This window comes from Corythoichthys intestinalis, chromosome 13, assembly GCF_030265065.1.
Source record: "Corythoichthys intestinalis isolate RoL2023-P3 chromosome 13, ASM3026506v1, whole genome shotgun sequence".
Lineage (NCBI taxonomy): Eukaryota > Metazoa > Chordata > Actinopteri > Syngnathiformes > Syngnathidae > Corythoichthys > Corythoichthys intestinalis.
This window is the reverse complement of record NC_080407.1, coordinates 37937114-37952252: the sequence shown is the minus strand read 5'-3', so window position 1 is coordinate 37952252 and position 15139 is coordinate 37937114. Positions and strand designations below refer to the sequence as shown.

At 39.5% G+C, this 15139-nt stretch overlaps 1 protein-coding gene across 2 annotated transcripts in view; it reads left to right on the top strand.

The window, feature by feature from the left end:
* LOC130929084 (zinc finger protein 585A-like) overlaps window positions 1-15139 on the top strand; it is a 33407-nt gene that overhangs the window by 3926 nt on the left and 14342 nt on the right. The window lies entirely within an intron of this gene.

Here is a 15139-nt window from a genome sequence, read left to right as displayed (position 1 = left end):
GTCTGGCGGCGGCACCGTGATTGACACATCAACGCGAGGTTCTTATTGGTGCACCCGGTGTGCCAGCGCGTCATCCAATTGATGGACAAGATTGCCGCCCAATCACATGACGCCACAACTCCGCCCCCCTGACTGGAGCCGCCATATTGTGTGTCAGCTGTTCATGTTTACCGCTACGTACATGCCTCCTATTACGGCGTGTTTTTCTGCTCGTTAATATTAATAATCAAAATGGTGAAGGCGTGTGTGGCGGTTGGTTGCTGTAACAGAAAAGATAGACGGAGAGACTTGAAGTTCTACCGTATTCTGAGAGACCCGGGAGGATGAGAGCGAGATGGACTGCTGTAATTCGACAAGAAATCTGGGCACCAAACGATCACCACAGACTATGTAGTAGTCATTTTATATCTGGTAAGATGCATCTAATATATATTTAGAAGATTTTGAGCTGACAACCACAATTAAGATCATTGTGTGACGTTGGTGATTGGGGTCTATATCGTTGCCTCTTTTTCTTTGGGGGCGGAGTTGTTGGCGGTAAGCAGAGTAAAAAGGGAGAAAAATACCACGACTCCCGTGTCTTAATTTTTCGCCGCCAAGCAAGCGTTACAATATTAATTAAAAATGAATGAAAAATAAATACTATTGAATATGTCATCATTATCATTTTAAAAATTTAAGTGACCGGTAAAAATAGACTATGACCGGATTTTTATGACCCTGTCAGTCAAAATGACAGACAACGAAAATGTCTAGCGCAACCTCTGGTGAGGAGGGAGTTGAAAGTCCAAATTGCCCGATGATAGCCCCAAAACATCACTGCTCTAGAGGAGCTCTGCATGGAGGAATGGGCCAAAATACCAGCAACAGTGTGTGAAAAGCTTGTGAAGAATTACAGAAAAAGTTTGGCCTCCGTTATTGCCAACAAAGGGTACATAACAAAGTATTGAGATGAACTTTTTGTATAGACCAAATACTTATTTTCCACCATGATTTGCAAATAAATTCTTTCAAAATCAAACAATGTGCTTTTCTGTTTTTTTCCCACATTCTGTCTCTCATGGTTGAGGTTTACCCATGTTGACAATTACAGGCCTCTAATATTTTCAAGTGGGAGAACTTGCACAATTAGTAGTTGACTAAATACTTATTTGCCCCACTGTATGTGTAAACGTAGGAAACGCAAGTGTGTGTAGAGTGAGCGTTTGCAGAACAAGCATATCCACCATGATTGTGTGAAAGACGAGCACATGGTGCAAAAATCTCAAGTACCGTTCCGAGACTCCCCCAATTTTACCAAATTACAAAAATGCCAACATGCATGTGTGATACATGATTTGAAAGTTTAAAATATCTTTTTTGTGTTTTGTTTAAGCAGGAGGGCAAATTTTAACACCCTAAATGTTTTGGACACCCATACATATTAAATAACAAACACTTCAAGTCACATTTTGGAACACAAATTTTATTCAAATCAACAAAGGGGAGATAATTGGGCAATTTTGGAGCAGGGGAAGTATTTTTTTTTTTTGTCTTTGTTTTTTAATCAGGGAAACAAAATCAATGACTAGATCTTGAAGAGGAAGTCCCCCCCACTTTGTAATTTCATAGTCGGCAGGAGTAGGTACTACCCATCTATAGTAATCAGGTGGTCCTTCTCGGATGATGCTAACATCCTCCCCCCTGTTGTATGCAAAGTGGCTTCTTGAGGTAACGCACAGAGAAGCCATTGTCATCATCATGCCCTTTATTGTTTCCTCTCGCACAACTGATACTGGGGGCTGAAACTGTCTGCGGTCCAAAATTGTCCTTCCAGATTGACGTTCCTCCAAACTACTGCCCAACAATTGTTGCAGTCTTTGCTGTTGTGTAGCCCTTATTCCAGCAATTGTGCGTTTCTACTCAGGATGTATTCAAAGTAGGGCTTTCAAACGATTAAAATTTTTAATCGAGTTAATTACAGCTTAAAAATTAATTAATCGTAATTAATCGCAATTAATCGCAATTCAAACCATCTATAAAATATGCCATATTTTACTGTAAATTATTGTTGGAATGGAAAGACAAGACAAGATGGATATATACATTCAACATACGGTACATAAGGACTGTATTTGTTTATTATAACAATAAATCAACAAGATGGCATTAACATTATTAACATTCTGTTAAAGTGATCCATGAATAGAAAGACTTGTAGTTCTTAAAAGATGAATATTAGTACAAGTTATAGAAATGTTATATTAAAACGCCTCTTAATGTTTTCGTTTTAATAAAATTTGTAAAATTTTCAATCAAAAAATAAACTAGTAGCCCTATTCTGTCCTCAATGTGTGTGAGTACACAAATTGACAGATAGCGAACATAAGTTCCAAAAAGAAATCAGATGGTGTGGCAAAGTTGCATGGGCTTTACTGAAGTCATCTCTTTTTGACAGGAGCACGTTTCTTGTATTTTTGTAAAACTGAAAATAACAAGGCAATGTGTCAATAACTTGCATAAATCACAAAATAACATAAAATGTACACACACGTGTCCATTTGAGCAGTAGCACTAGCCAATTAGCTCACAAGCATCTAACAATGTAACTGCATTTCACCATATATGTGAACAAATTCAAATACACATCATCAATAACTATCTAATGCTAATGAATATAAACAAAGGAAGAATATAACTCACAAACGATGCATGTATTAGACACAAACAGTGTGATGGGGCTATGACAACTGCCACTAAATACTGGATGCGGACGTTAGCTGGTCTGAATAGCACTGTCTATTAGTGTGAGTTCGCGTCGACATATAATCACGTCAGAAAAGCGCGCCGAAACCCAAATAATCAGCTGCACTGAATCGCCAGCAGAGGGCGACATTACGCCACATAACATATGCAAGTCACACCCAAGCGCCAGCAGAGGGCGGAAAAACTCCATAAAACACAATTAACAAGTTGGCCTTTCACTGTACTGACATTTAAATCTCTCTGAGCGGGCCTAGTGTGTTAATTGCGTCAAATATTTTTAATTTAATTTAATTTAATTTAAAAAATTAATTAACGGCAGTTAACGCGATAATTTTGACAGCCCTAATTCAAAGGTAATGTTTAAAAATGCTTCCATGTGTAAAACGAGGAGCAGAAATGTCACGTCAGTATTGTTCGCCTCCGCGGTTTCCAAAAAAGGATCGCTTTGTGAAATACCGACACTGCGTCCTGCTCATTAATATTCAGCTGGGGTTCAAATCGAAACGGCTGGACAGACGACATGACCCGTTGACGTCACTTCCCAGAGTGCATTACGAAGACGACAACAATGGCGACCGACTAGTTAAGCTAATGTTACAAATTTTCTAAAAACAAAAACATTGAGAGGGGTTATAATATCAAATTATTCTGACTCATATTAACATGGATTTTTAAGAACTACAAGTCTTTATGTCCGTGGATCTCTTTAAGGTTATCATACCGTCAAAATCCCATACCGGCGCATGCTGAGCTCCATAGCATCTCTTCCTTTGGCTCAGATTTTTATACGGCGACCAGTGTTGTTAGTCCTGCTTAAAAAAGTATTTAGTTTATACTTTAATGAATTAAGAATCTAATTACTTCTCCCATAGAATAATTGAGTAAGTAACCAAGTTACCTCATTGTAAGACTACCGTATTTTCCGCACTATAAGGCGCACCTGAAAGCCTTCAATTTTCTCAAAAGCAGACAGTGCGCCCTTTAATCCAATGCGCCATATACACTCACCAGCCACTTTATTAGGTACACCATGCTAGTATCGGGTTGGACCCCCTTTTGCCTTCAGAACTGCCTCAATTCTTCGTGGCATAGATTCAACAAAGTGCTGGAAGCATTCCTCAGAGAGTTTGGTCCATATTGACATGTTGGCATCACACGGTGCAGATTTGTCGGCTGCACATCCATGTTGCGAATCTCCCGTTCCACCACATCCCAAAGATGCTCTATTGGATTGAGATCTGGTGACTGTGGAGGCCATTTGAGTACAGTCAACTCATTGTCATGTTCAAGAAACCAGTCTGAGATGATTCCAGCTTTATGACGTGGCGCATTATCCTGCTGAAAGTAGCCATCAGAAGTTGGGTACATTGTGGTCATAAAGGGATGGACATGGTCAGCAACAATACTCAGGTAGGCTGTGACGTTCCAATGATGCTCAAAGGGGTCCAAAGAGTGCCAAGAAAATATTCCCCATACCATTACACCACCACCACCAGCCTGAACCGTTGATACAAGGCAGGATGGATCCATGCTGTCATGTCGTTGACGCCAAATTCTGACCCTACCATCCGAATGTCGCAGCAGAATCCGAGACTCATCAGACTAGACAACGTTTTTCCAATCTTCTATTGTCCAATTTCGATGAGCTTGTGCAAATTGTAGCCTCAGATTCCTGTTCTTAGCTGAAAGGAGTGGCACCTGGTGTGGTCTTCTGCTTCTGTAGCCCATCTGCTTCAAAGTTCGACGTACTGTGAGTTCAGAGATGCTCTTCTGCCTACTTTGGTTGTAATGGGTGGTTATTTGAGTCACTGTTGCCTTTCTATCAGCTCGAACCAGTCTGGCCATTCTCCTCTGACCTCTGGCATCAACAAGGCATTTTCGCCCACAGAATTGCCGCTCACTGAAATTTTTTTCTTTTTCGGACCATCCTCTGTAAACCCTAGAGATGGTTGTGCGTGAAAATCCCAGTAGATCAGCAGTTTCTGAAATACTCAGACCAGCCCTTCTGGCACCAACAGCCATGCCACGTTCAAAGTCTCTCAAATCACCTTTCTTCCCCATACTGATGCTCTGTTTGAACTGCTGGAGATTGTCTTAAACCACGTCTACATGCCTAAATGCACTGAGTTGCCGCAATGTGATTGGCTGATTAGAAATTAAGTGTTAACGAGCAATTGGACAGGGGTACCTAATAAAGCGGCTGGTGAGTGTATATACAGGGTGACCCAAAAAGATGCGTACCCATGAAAATTTCAATTGTGACTTTGATTAAAAAGCTATTTATTTCAAATTACAACCACACGTTATTCAGTTTATGGAAGACCATTCACCAGAGTTTCAGCTATTTCTGTCAATTTTTAGTCAATTTATGGCTTTCCCAAGATGTGTTCCAAATGTCCACCATTCCGTTGCAAGCAAACCTGTACTCGTCTGACAAAGTTGTCAATCACTTTTACACACTCCTCTTTCGGGATGGCTCTTATTTTTGCTGTGATGGCAGTTTTCAGTTCCTCAATTGTTTGTGGATTTCCCTGGTATACATTGTCTTTGAGGAAACCCCACAGTAGGCCTGAACGATATATCGTTTAAACATCGCCATCGCGATGTGCGCATGCGCAATAGTCCCATCGCAAAGACGTGCGATAGTTTTTTCATTTCATTTTTTTAAATCCACAAACGTTTGTTTTGAGGAAGGAGCGGGAAGGAGAGCGCACAGCCTCTCATTCCCTCCAGCTCGCAGTCATCGGCTCCTCCCCCTCCCCTGCTAGAGCGGCGTGGAGGGAGGAGGGGCCGAACAGCAGAGCGGAGGGAGGAGGGGCCGTTTTCAAAGTGAAAGCAAGCAACACGTTGAATAGGGAAGACTGTCTCCAAAAGGAGTTTTGGAAGTATTTTGGCTATCGACAAGAATATAAGGAACAAAAAACAGCCCTGTCGACAGTGCCTCGCCGTGGTTGCCTCAACAAGAAGTAATCCGTCGAGCATGTGGGACCATTTAAAATAGGCCTGAACGATATTGGAAAAAACTATTGTTGCGATTTTTTTTAGGTTTGCAATATATTGCGATATTATATTGCGATATTAAAAAAAAAAGATCTATCTTTTTTAAAGAAATTTTCACTAAATGACTTGAATAGCTGTTTGGAAATACTTTACATAACACACCGTGACCACAGTGTATTCATATAATACCGTTTAATTTGTGAATGATGAAGATTTCTGTATGAAGGTATCCGGGAAGTCATGTCTGCACAAAATAGATCATTTATTGAATACAATATTTTACACTTCAACAGCAGCAAATACATTAAATGATAAATAAAAGAGCAGGTGCATTAGTCCCCTAAGTTTTTGACAAAATATAACAATAAATAAAAACTTCTGTAAAATAACAACAAAGTTGTCAACATATTTGAACAAAAATATTAAATATGACAAATAAAAGAGTTGTTCACAAACTATAACAATAAATAAAAACCTCAGTAAAACAACAAAGTTGTCAACATATTTGAACAAAAATATTAAATATGACAAAAGAGTTCACAAACTATAACAATACATAAAAACCTCAGTTAAACAACAAAGTTGTCAACATATTTGAACTTAAATATTAAATCTGACTAATAAAAGTGCAAGTGCATTAGTCCCCTGAGTTGTTACCCAAAATATAACAATATAAAACTGCAAAACGGCAACAAAGTTGTAAAAATATTTCAACAAAAATATTAAGTATCAAAACTTTATGTGCAGCTGTACTATATATAGTTATTTGAAAAATACGGTTTACAATAAATTTAAATATAAAAGAAACAAACTCAATTGAACTTGTAAATAATTGAACTGAATAATTGCAAATAACTGTGATGAATAACAGAACCATTTTAACTCCCAAATTTCCTGCCTTCCTGATAGCTGTCACATGAATAAAAAGAAGAAAAGACATTCCTTCAGCTGTGTTATGTATTTGTCTGCATATCGTCCACCTTCCTTGCTCAGCAATTCTCAACTGGGTCTCATAGGTTTTGGGCCAAGACTATTAGTTTATCCACTATAGCAGGCTTGAGACAAGAACGTTGGCACGTAACAATGTTCCCACCTGTGCTAAAAAGCCTCTGATGGGGAGCTCGTAGCAGGAATGCATAGATACCTGCGTTTTAAATGGTCCCACATGTTTGACAGATTACTTCTTGTTGAGGCAACCATGGCGAGGCACTGTCGACAGGGCTGTTTTTTGTTCCTTATAGTCTTGTTCTTGCCAAAATACTTCCAAAACTCCTTTTGGATACAGTCTTCCTTGCTCCTCCAACGTGTTGATTGCTTGCTTTCACTTTGAGAACGGGCCCTCCTCCCTCCGCTCTGCTGTTCGGCCCCTCCTCCCTCCACTCCGCTGTTGCAGGGGGAGGGGGAGGAGCCGATGACTTGCTGGAGAGAAAGAGAAGCTGTGCGCTTTTTTTCCCTCTCCTTCCTCAAAACAAACGTTTGTGGATTTAAAAAAATGAAATTAAAAAACTATCGCACGTCCTTGCGATGGGACTATTGCACATGCGCACATCGCGATGGCGATGTTTAAACGATATATCGTTCAGGCCTAATTTAAAACGCAGGTATCTATGCATTCCTGCTACGAGCTTCCCATCAGAGGCTTTTTAGTACAGGTGGGAACATTGTTACGTGCCAACGTTCTTGTCTCAAGCCTGCAATGGTGGATAAACTAGTAGTCTTGGCCAAAAACCCATGAGACCCAGTTGAGAATTGCTGAGCAAGGAAGGTGGACGATATGCAGACAAATACATAACACAGCTGCAGGAATGTCTTTCCTTCTTTTTATTCATGTGACAGCTATCAGGAAGGCAGGAAATTTGGGAGTTAAAATGGTTCTGTTATTCATCAGTTATTTGCTGTTATTCAGTTCAATTATTTACAAGTTCAATTGAGTTTGTTTCTTTTATATTTAAATTAATTGTAAATCGTATTTTTCAAATAACTATAGTACAGCTGCACATAAAGTTTTGATACTTAATATTTTTTAAATATTTTTACAACTTTGTTGCAGTTTTGCAGTTCTATATTGTTATATTTTGTGTAAACAACTCAGGGGACTAATGCACTTGCACTTTTATTTGACAGATTTAATATTTAAGTTCAAATATGTTGACAACTTTATTGTTTTACTGAGGTTTTTATTTATTGTTATAGTTTGTGAACAACTCTTATTTGTCATATTTAATATTTTTGTTCAAATATGTTTACAACTTTTTTGTTATTTTACTGAAGTTTTTATTTATTGTTATATTTTGTCAAAAACTTAGGGGACGAATGCACCTGCTCTTTTATTTGTCATTTAATGTATTTGCTGCTGTTGAAGTGTCAAATGTGGTGTTCAATAAATTATCTATTTTGTGCAGACATGGCTTCCTGGATCCCTTCAAAATAATACAGCAATCTTAATCATTCACAAATGAAACGGTATTATATGAATACACTGTGGTCACGGTGTGTCATGCAAAGTATTTCCAAACAGCTATTCAAGTCATCTAGTGAAAATTTCTTTAAAAAAATTATTTAAAAAAAATATATATATATATATATTTTTACTATCGCAATATAATATCGCAATATATTGCACACCTCAAAAAAATCACAACAATAGTTTTTTCCAATATCGTTCAGGCCTACCCCACAGATAAAAATCTGGGGGGTTAAGATCTGGTGAGTGCGGGGCCCATTCCACATCGCATCTTCTGCTTATGAGTCTCTCTTCGAACCTCTGCCTCAACCAAGCAATGGTTTCGTTGGCTGTATGAGGTGTGGCCCCGTCTTGCTGAAACCATTGTGAAGCTCTCACAACCCTTCCCAACCCGAAAGAGGAGTGTGTAAAAGTGATTGACAACTTTGTCAGACGAGTACAGGTTTGCTTGCAACGGAATGGTGGACATTTGGAACACATCTTGGGAAAGCCATAAATTGACCAAAAATTGACAGAAATAGCTGAAACTCTGGTGAATGGTCTTCCATAAACTGAATAATGTGTGGTTGTAATTTGAAATAAATAGCTTTTTAATCAAAGTCACAATTGAAATTTTCATGGGTACGCATCTTTTTGGGTCACCCTGTATATGAATCAATATTGGTTAATTATGGCAAAACAAAGGCAGTTACGGGCTACAACAGTAACTGTAAGTCCAGGAACTGTACATCTTATAATAAAGTACAATAAAGTACAAAGTACAAAGTACAAAAATATTGAAAAAACATGCGATTGACTCTACCAGTGATTTATCACTGTCACCTGACAGGTTAGCTCCACGCACAACGCTGCAGTCAGCCATTTTTTTGGTTTTGCTTTGGTGCATGCGCCATTAAAGGATTTGATGTGACATCATGTTACGTGCCAAAGATGGCTCGCGAAAGGCGTAACATAAAACAATCCACACAAAAAGTACAAGTGGACACAAATTTATTTACACAATAATCAAACTCGCAATGAATATGTACAAAATGCCGAGGAAGCGTGACTTCAGGGTAACCCCAGGCCAAAACAACAAACAAAAGGAATTACACTCAAACCCCACCTGCTAACTAAGCCCTGATCATGTAAAAGGAACAAAGAAAACACAGCTTCTAACCTAACTTCCTACTCTATACAAAACAGGAGAAAACGGGTTGAACAGAAATGGCGACATACCCTTACTAGCTTCAGTGCTCTTATTTACAGAGGTGAACAAAAACAATAATGAATAAACACAAAAGACCTCACCGAAAAAGCGGGAGTGTATCAAACTAGCGATCAAAATGCAAACGAGCGTGAATGGCGAGCAAACAGCTAGCGAGGAGGAACGCGACAGAATGCTGCCAAATTGCGACCTCCCATAACGTTGACAGCGGCAGGTTTAAGAAGCTTGGCGCCTTTTTCCGTGGCCAATCAGCGGCGGTGACGTCGTCGGTTCGTCCTGCGTCGATCAGTTGTCGTCACAGTGGGAGGGGAAGCAGCCAGCTGGTGGAGGCGACGATCAGCTGACTGGAAGAATCTCAGAAAATTACCTATAGGCTGTATTGGCTGAGCGAAAATTGTGTTGGTTCGTTCCACTAAAGTGGATCTACATGACCTCTATATTATAATTTACATATGATGCTAATTAGTACCCAAAAAAAAGTTCTACTCACGGTTTCCAGTCATTTTTTAGCAATTAGCGTTTTCGTGTCGGTCTTTTTTTTTTTCCCGTGGCGCAGTAATATTGATAAGGCGGAGTCGTATCGTCAGTGTGTGAAGCCATTTTAGGTCACGTGCACCAATGGAAGACGAGGATTGTTGCTATGGTTTGTAAAACAAACAACATGGCGGCGACCATGTCAAGCTACGACACAAGTGAAGATGAACAAAAGATAAGTAAACGGATTCGAAATTCAGTCAAAAGGCATCGAAACGATGTTATATGTATCTCTCAGCTGTCCAAGGGCGAAAAAGGGCAGGAATTTGGAAAAAACGTGCACAGCCCGCGTGGTTGCGTCAGACAATGGCTTTCTCCCCAGGCTTCGTCGAAGGATATTGCTGAAAATGTGTCGACTGGGTTTTTTAACGACATTCACTACAGGTAAGCCACACGCACGCCTTTACTACAAGGTTAATTGTTATTAACTTATGCTCAAAAAATTCTTATTTAAACTAGTGTTGTAACGATACCATTTTTAGCCCAGATATCAATACCACTTTGTTATAAAATGTATATAGGGTACAGTGTGTCGAAAGTGAATCCAGTAGAACTTTTTATTGCAAACCTGTTATGGGTGACAATGGTTAAATAAACCTTTTGGCTCAAGAACATCAAGCTGTAGTCAATAAAAGCCCTGATACTGACGTGGCAGTGATTGCTGTAAGTCTGCAGATAGATTTGCAGTGTAAATTGCATTTTTTCACAGGAGGAGGCAACAGAACGAGGACTGACGTCTCTAAGGTCTCTGCTAGTGACGGGATCTGTCGTTCACTTGAGGAAACGAATCCATTCCAGTTCGTTCAGTAAAAAGACTCGTTCAAACAAATCGTTCAACGAATCGTTCGCCCCCCTCATCCACCTCCCCGCCCAAATGAATCGTTCAGTTAGTGAACGGGAAGTGACGTTGCCGAACGAATCACCAAAGACCGCTTCGCAGTATAACTGAACGGGAAGTGACATTGCTTAGTCCCTCCCTCTCTTGCACACAGGCTCCTCATTGACCGCTCGTGGTAGTTTCAGAAATGAGTGACAGACGATATCATTCTGCTTTCCCAGCCTCGTCTCCCTCTCGCTGCTGCAAAAGCGAGGGAGCACTTCCGCGTCGTCTGTCGTATTTCTATTGGATCAAAGTCATGGCTTGTGCTTGCATTTCGATTTAGGACACGGTTAAACGTTTTCCTTTTGTGGGTGGAGTGGGGGTTTGGGGACGGGGGCGCACGGACTTTCTTTAGCATGATCTTGATCACATACACAATGCTTGCTGTCACGAAAATAAAAATAAATCGAGAGTTTAATTTCTAATTATGGAACGGCCAACACATCATATTTACCTCACGCTCTGTTGTGTTTTTGTTTTTATGCTCATCACTATTATTTTTGGTAACTATTGTTAAAACTAAAGTGTAAATAGCTAGTTGTCAAATGTGTTGCTCTGAAATGAAAACAATACTACATTTTGATAGACTGTTTCAATGCAAATCACTGGTATTAATAAATAAAATAATCCAGTCAGCTCCCCTGTCGTCCCCTCATCTCAGATTGTCAAATGCTGACGAGAAATAATGGTTTGCTCTTTACAATGTTGCCTTTCTACTCTCATTAGTCTGTTAAGAAAAATGTAGACATATTGCGACATCTCCCGTGCCCGCGTGCGTTGTTTTTGGGCGCTTGAGTAGCACATGATGGATGGATGGACATAATTTGTCAAACCAACCACACCCGACACGCTCTGACACGAGAAAAAAAATAAATTAAACACTCGGAAAAATGGACATGTAATACAGTTTCATTGCAAATCAGTATTATGGTGATCATACTAAATATTCTTTTTTCTGTGCATATATGAGGTAAACATCGCTGCCATGAAGCCTCCATACAATGGCAGTTGTCACCCCCCTGCACTGCCGTCACGCGACCGCAGCTCAGCTTTTGCTTGCCTCGTAGCTACCTGCGCAAGTGTTTTAAACTACTGTAAATTTGATAGTATGTCGTCACATATGTAGTCCCGAGTCTGTTGAGAAAAGTAGTACACTAAACCATGCTCGCTAGGTTTGTGTGGTGTTTTTGTCTGTTTGAGCAGCATATGATAGGCTCCACATTAACAAATAGGTGAGAAAGTCATTTCCTTTCATTTTTTGACTCGTTAACCGCATGACTGGAAAGGCAAGTTAGCAACAAGCTCGGTCAGGAGCCAGAGGACCGAGTAAGTGAACGGGAAGTGACATAACTCAGTCTTGCCCCCTGCTTGCACGCTGGCTGCTTATTGGCCACACGTGGAAGTGAGTGACAGATGCCCTGATTCTGTTTCCGCGCCCTCCCCTGCCCGCGTTGGTGCTGGCGTCTGATTGGTCGTGTGCGATGTCAGAAGACGCTGCCGCTTGCTCAAAGCCCTCCCACACAGCAAACGCAGCCCCAACTTCATAGAACGAATCAGTGCAGAAGGTGATTAGTTCGGTCTCGTTCACCCAAACAATTCGTTCAAAAAGAACGACTCGTTCGCGACCGATACAACACTAGTCTCTGCAGCTCCTGGCACTAGTGTGTGTTCAGCACTCATTGGCATCCATACATTCACAGGTTGTGACTCTGCTTGTGCCTTTCATGGCAAAGGCAAAAAAAAAGTAATTCTTTTGCACGTCATAAAAAAGAATACCTGACTGGTTTTGCAAAGCTGGGCAGCAGTTTTAAACTTGACCTACAAACATTTAACAAGTTGTGTAAATACGTGTGCCACCTGTTTGGCCACTCATGTGCCAAAAATGATGCCAAATGCAGTGTATGGCCTCGTCAGTCTTGCCAGAACATTCTATTCCCCCCAAAACTGATGCTCTGTACCAACATTGCAAGCAAACTATCAAGCAGCAATTATGAAACGTTGTCTGACAGGTAAAATGTGTGCCCCTTCACCCATTGGGAATGGGTGGGACATTGAGGATGGGCAGTTGGCAGTGACATGGATGACTAAAAATCCTGCCCCTGATACTGTTTTGAAAGTAGTCAACTGTAGTTGAAAGGCAACCAATTGTGACACGGGAAGATATTCCTGTATGTCTGCAAAACTTTCTTGTACTGATTTATATCGGTGCCAAGCATGTGAGAATGTTTCCAAAGAAACAGAAGACACTTTGATGGGATGATGACTTTGATGAAAGCGATTTTGAGGAGTAATGTTGTCATGTACAGTTTTACTATTTTTTTATTTCTATATATATATTTTTTAATTCGTTTTTTAATATTTGTATGTGTAATAATGTGTATTTTTATAGTATGAGACACTTCCATGTTTAAATAAATGTTGTGTACCAACAGTACCATACTTGAATGATTCCAACCTTTTGTGTATATACAGTGTGATTAAAAAAGGCTGTGCCAAAATCATAATGCCATGTCAAAAACGAAAAACATTAAAAAAAAAAAAAAAAAAAAACTCTACCTTGGACAGATGTAGGAAGTAACTAAGTTTAATTTCATGTTTTCATAGTACTCAAATATGGCCATCACCAGCAGCATGGACAACATCAAGTTGACATGAGAATTCCTCCCTCCCGCGTTGACTGCGTCTGTTATTCGATCTTTCATGTCATCAATATTTGCTGGAAGTGGTGGAACATACACTTAGTGTATAACATACGTTATGTGCCATAAAGATGGATAATGAACTTTGTCTTTAACATACCAACACGTCCAGCAAGTACTGATGATGTGAAATATCGAACAACAGTTGCAATCAAGACAATAACTGCGACATGCACACGTTTGATAGGAATTCTCATCGTGGCTTGATTTTGTCCGTGCTGCTGGGTGTGCTCACATTTGAGCACTTGTGAAACATGAAATAAAACTTGGAAGTTATCTTCAACACGTGTCCATCACTTCTTTTGTGATGTCTTTCATTTTTTAAGTATCACCTTATGATTTTGGCACATTATTTTTTGATCACCCTGTAATTTTTTGTCTGATTCCATTTTTGCCATGATTCACATTTAGGAGGGTGTGGTTGCAATTCGGTTGATTTTCAGCCATTTATGATCATAGTGTGCATTTTTTATTTCATATATTTCATTGCATAGTAGGTTGTGATATTTTTAATATATGACACATAAGCCTTTAGCTTAATTCAGTATATATTTCATTGTGCTGGGTGCAAATCATTAATGTTGAAGTGTTTCCTTCAAGAAATTAGCTACATTTCTCATTCTGAATTCACCTATGTGTCTACTAAGGCACCAATACTTGTTTCAAATGTTTGGTAGATGTGTTTATGACATTTGATAAAGATTTTGTGTTGCCATAATTAATATAACACTTAAAACAAGCAAAAACAGCAACACTAGATCTGTATTTTTGTGTATTCACATCAAGATACATTTCTGGCTGGTGACTAAGTTAGGAGGGTATTGGCTTTGAAAAAATGCATTGAACGCATAGATCCAGCGTAGTGGAATGAAATCCATTTTCTAAGCACTTTTTCCATGGTCCCAATAAAGCCATATTTCCACAAGCTTGTCCATTCGCAGCACTTCCTGGTCAACTCTTTTAATCCTTTAATGGACAACGGTCTCACAGAAGAAGTTGTAGCTGTCAGTGAAGGGTGTTTCAGTTCTGAAAAACACGCACACACACATAAACCATGTGTGAACTGTTTCATCCATATCATATTTACATCATCTTCCAATCCAAATTATCTAGGCTTGTCTATTCTGCCATTTTTTCCTGAATAAAATTATCAAATAGGTTTTTGGAATTACAGTTAAACTAAATACTATGTTATTTGTCAATCTAAACTTTTTGCTCAAAGTTATCAATATAACATCATAATAATGACCGCTACAGCCCAGAACTCACATTGCAAGTCTTAACTTCATATGTGATTAGACATGTGCCGGTTACCGGTTTCACGGTTTACCGTGGTGTGAAAACGTCGCGGTTTCAAAACCACTAAAATTTCCCGTTTGTTGCCTTGAGTGTCAGTGATGGTATTCTGCTAAACAGCCAGCAAACCCACAAACAAATCCTCCAAACACAAGGCGTACTTTTCTTCAATTTATTGAGCACTCAAATCGTGGTGAAATATACAAATGAATACATTTAAAACGTTGTACAATTGTATTTTTCCACGTGTGATTAGGTTCAACAGGATAGCAGTAACACCATTAAAAAGTTCGCCAAAAACAAAACGCACATTT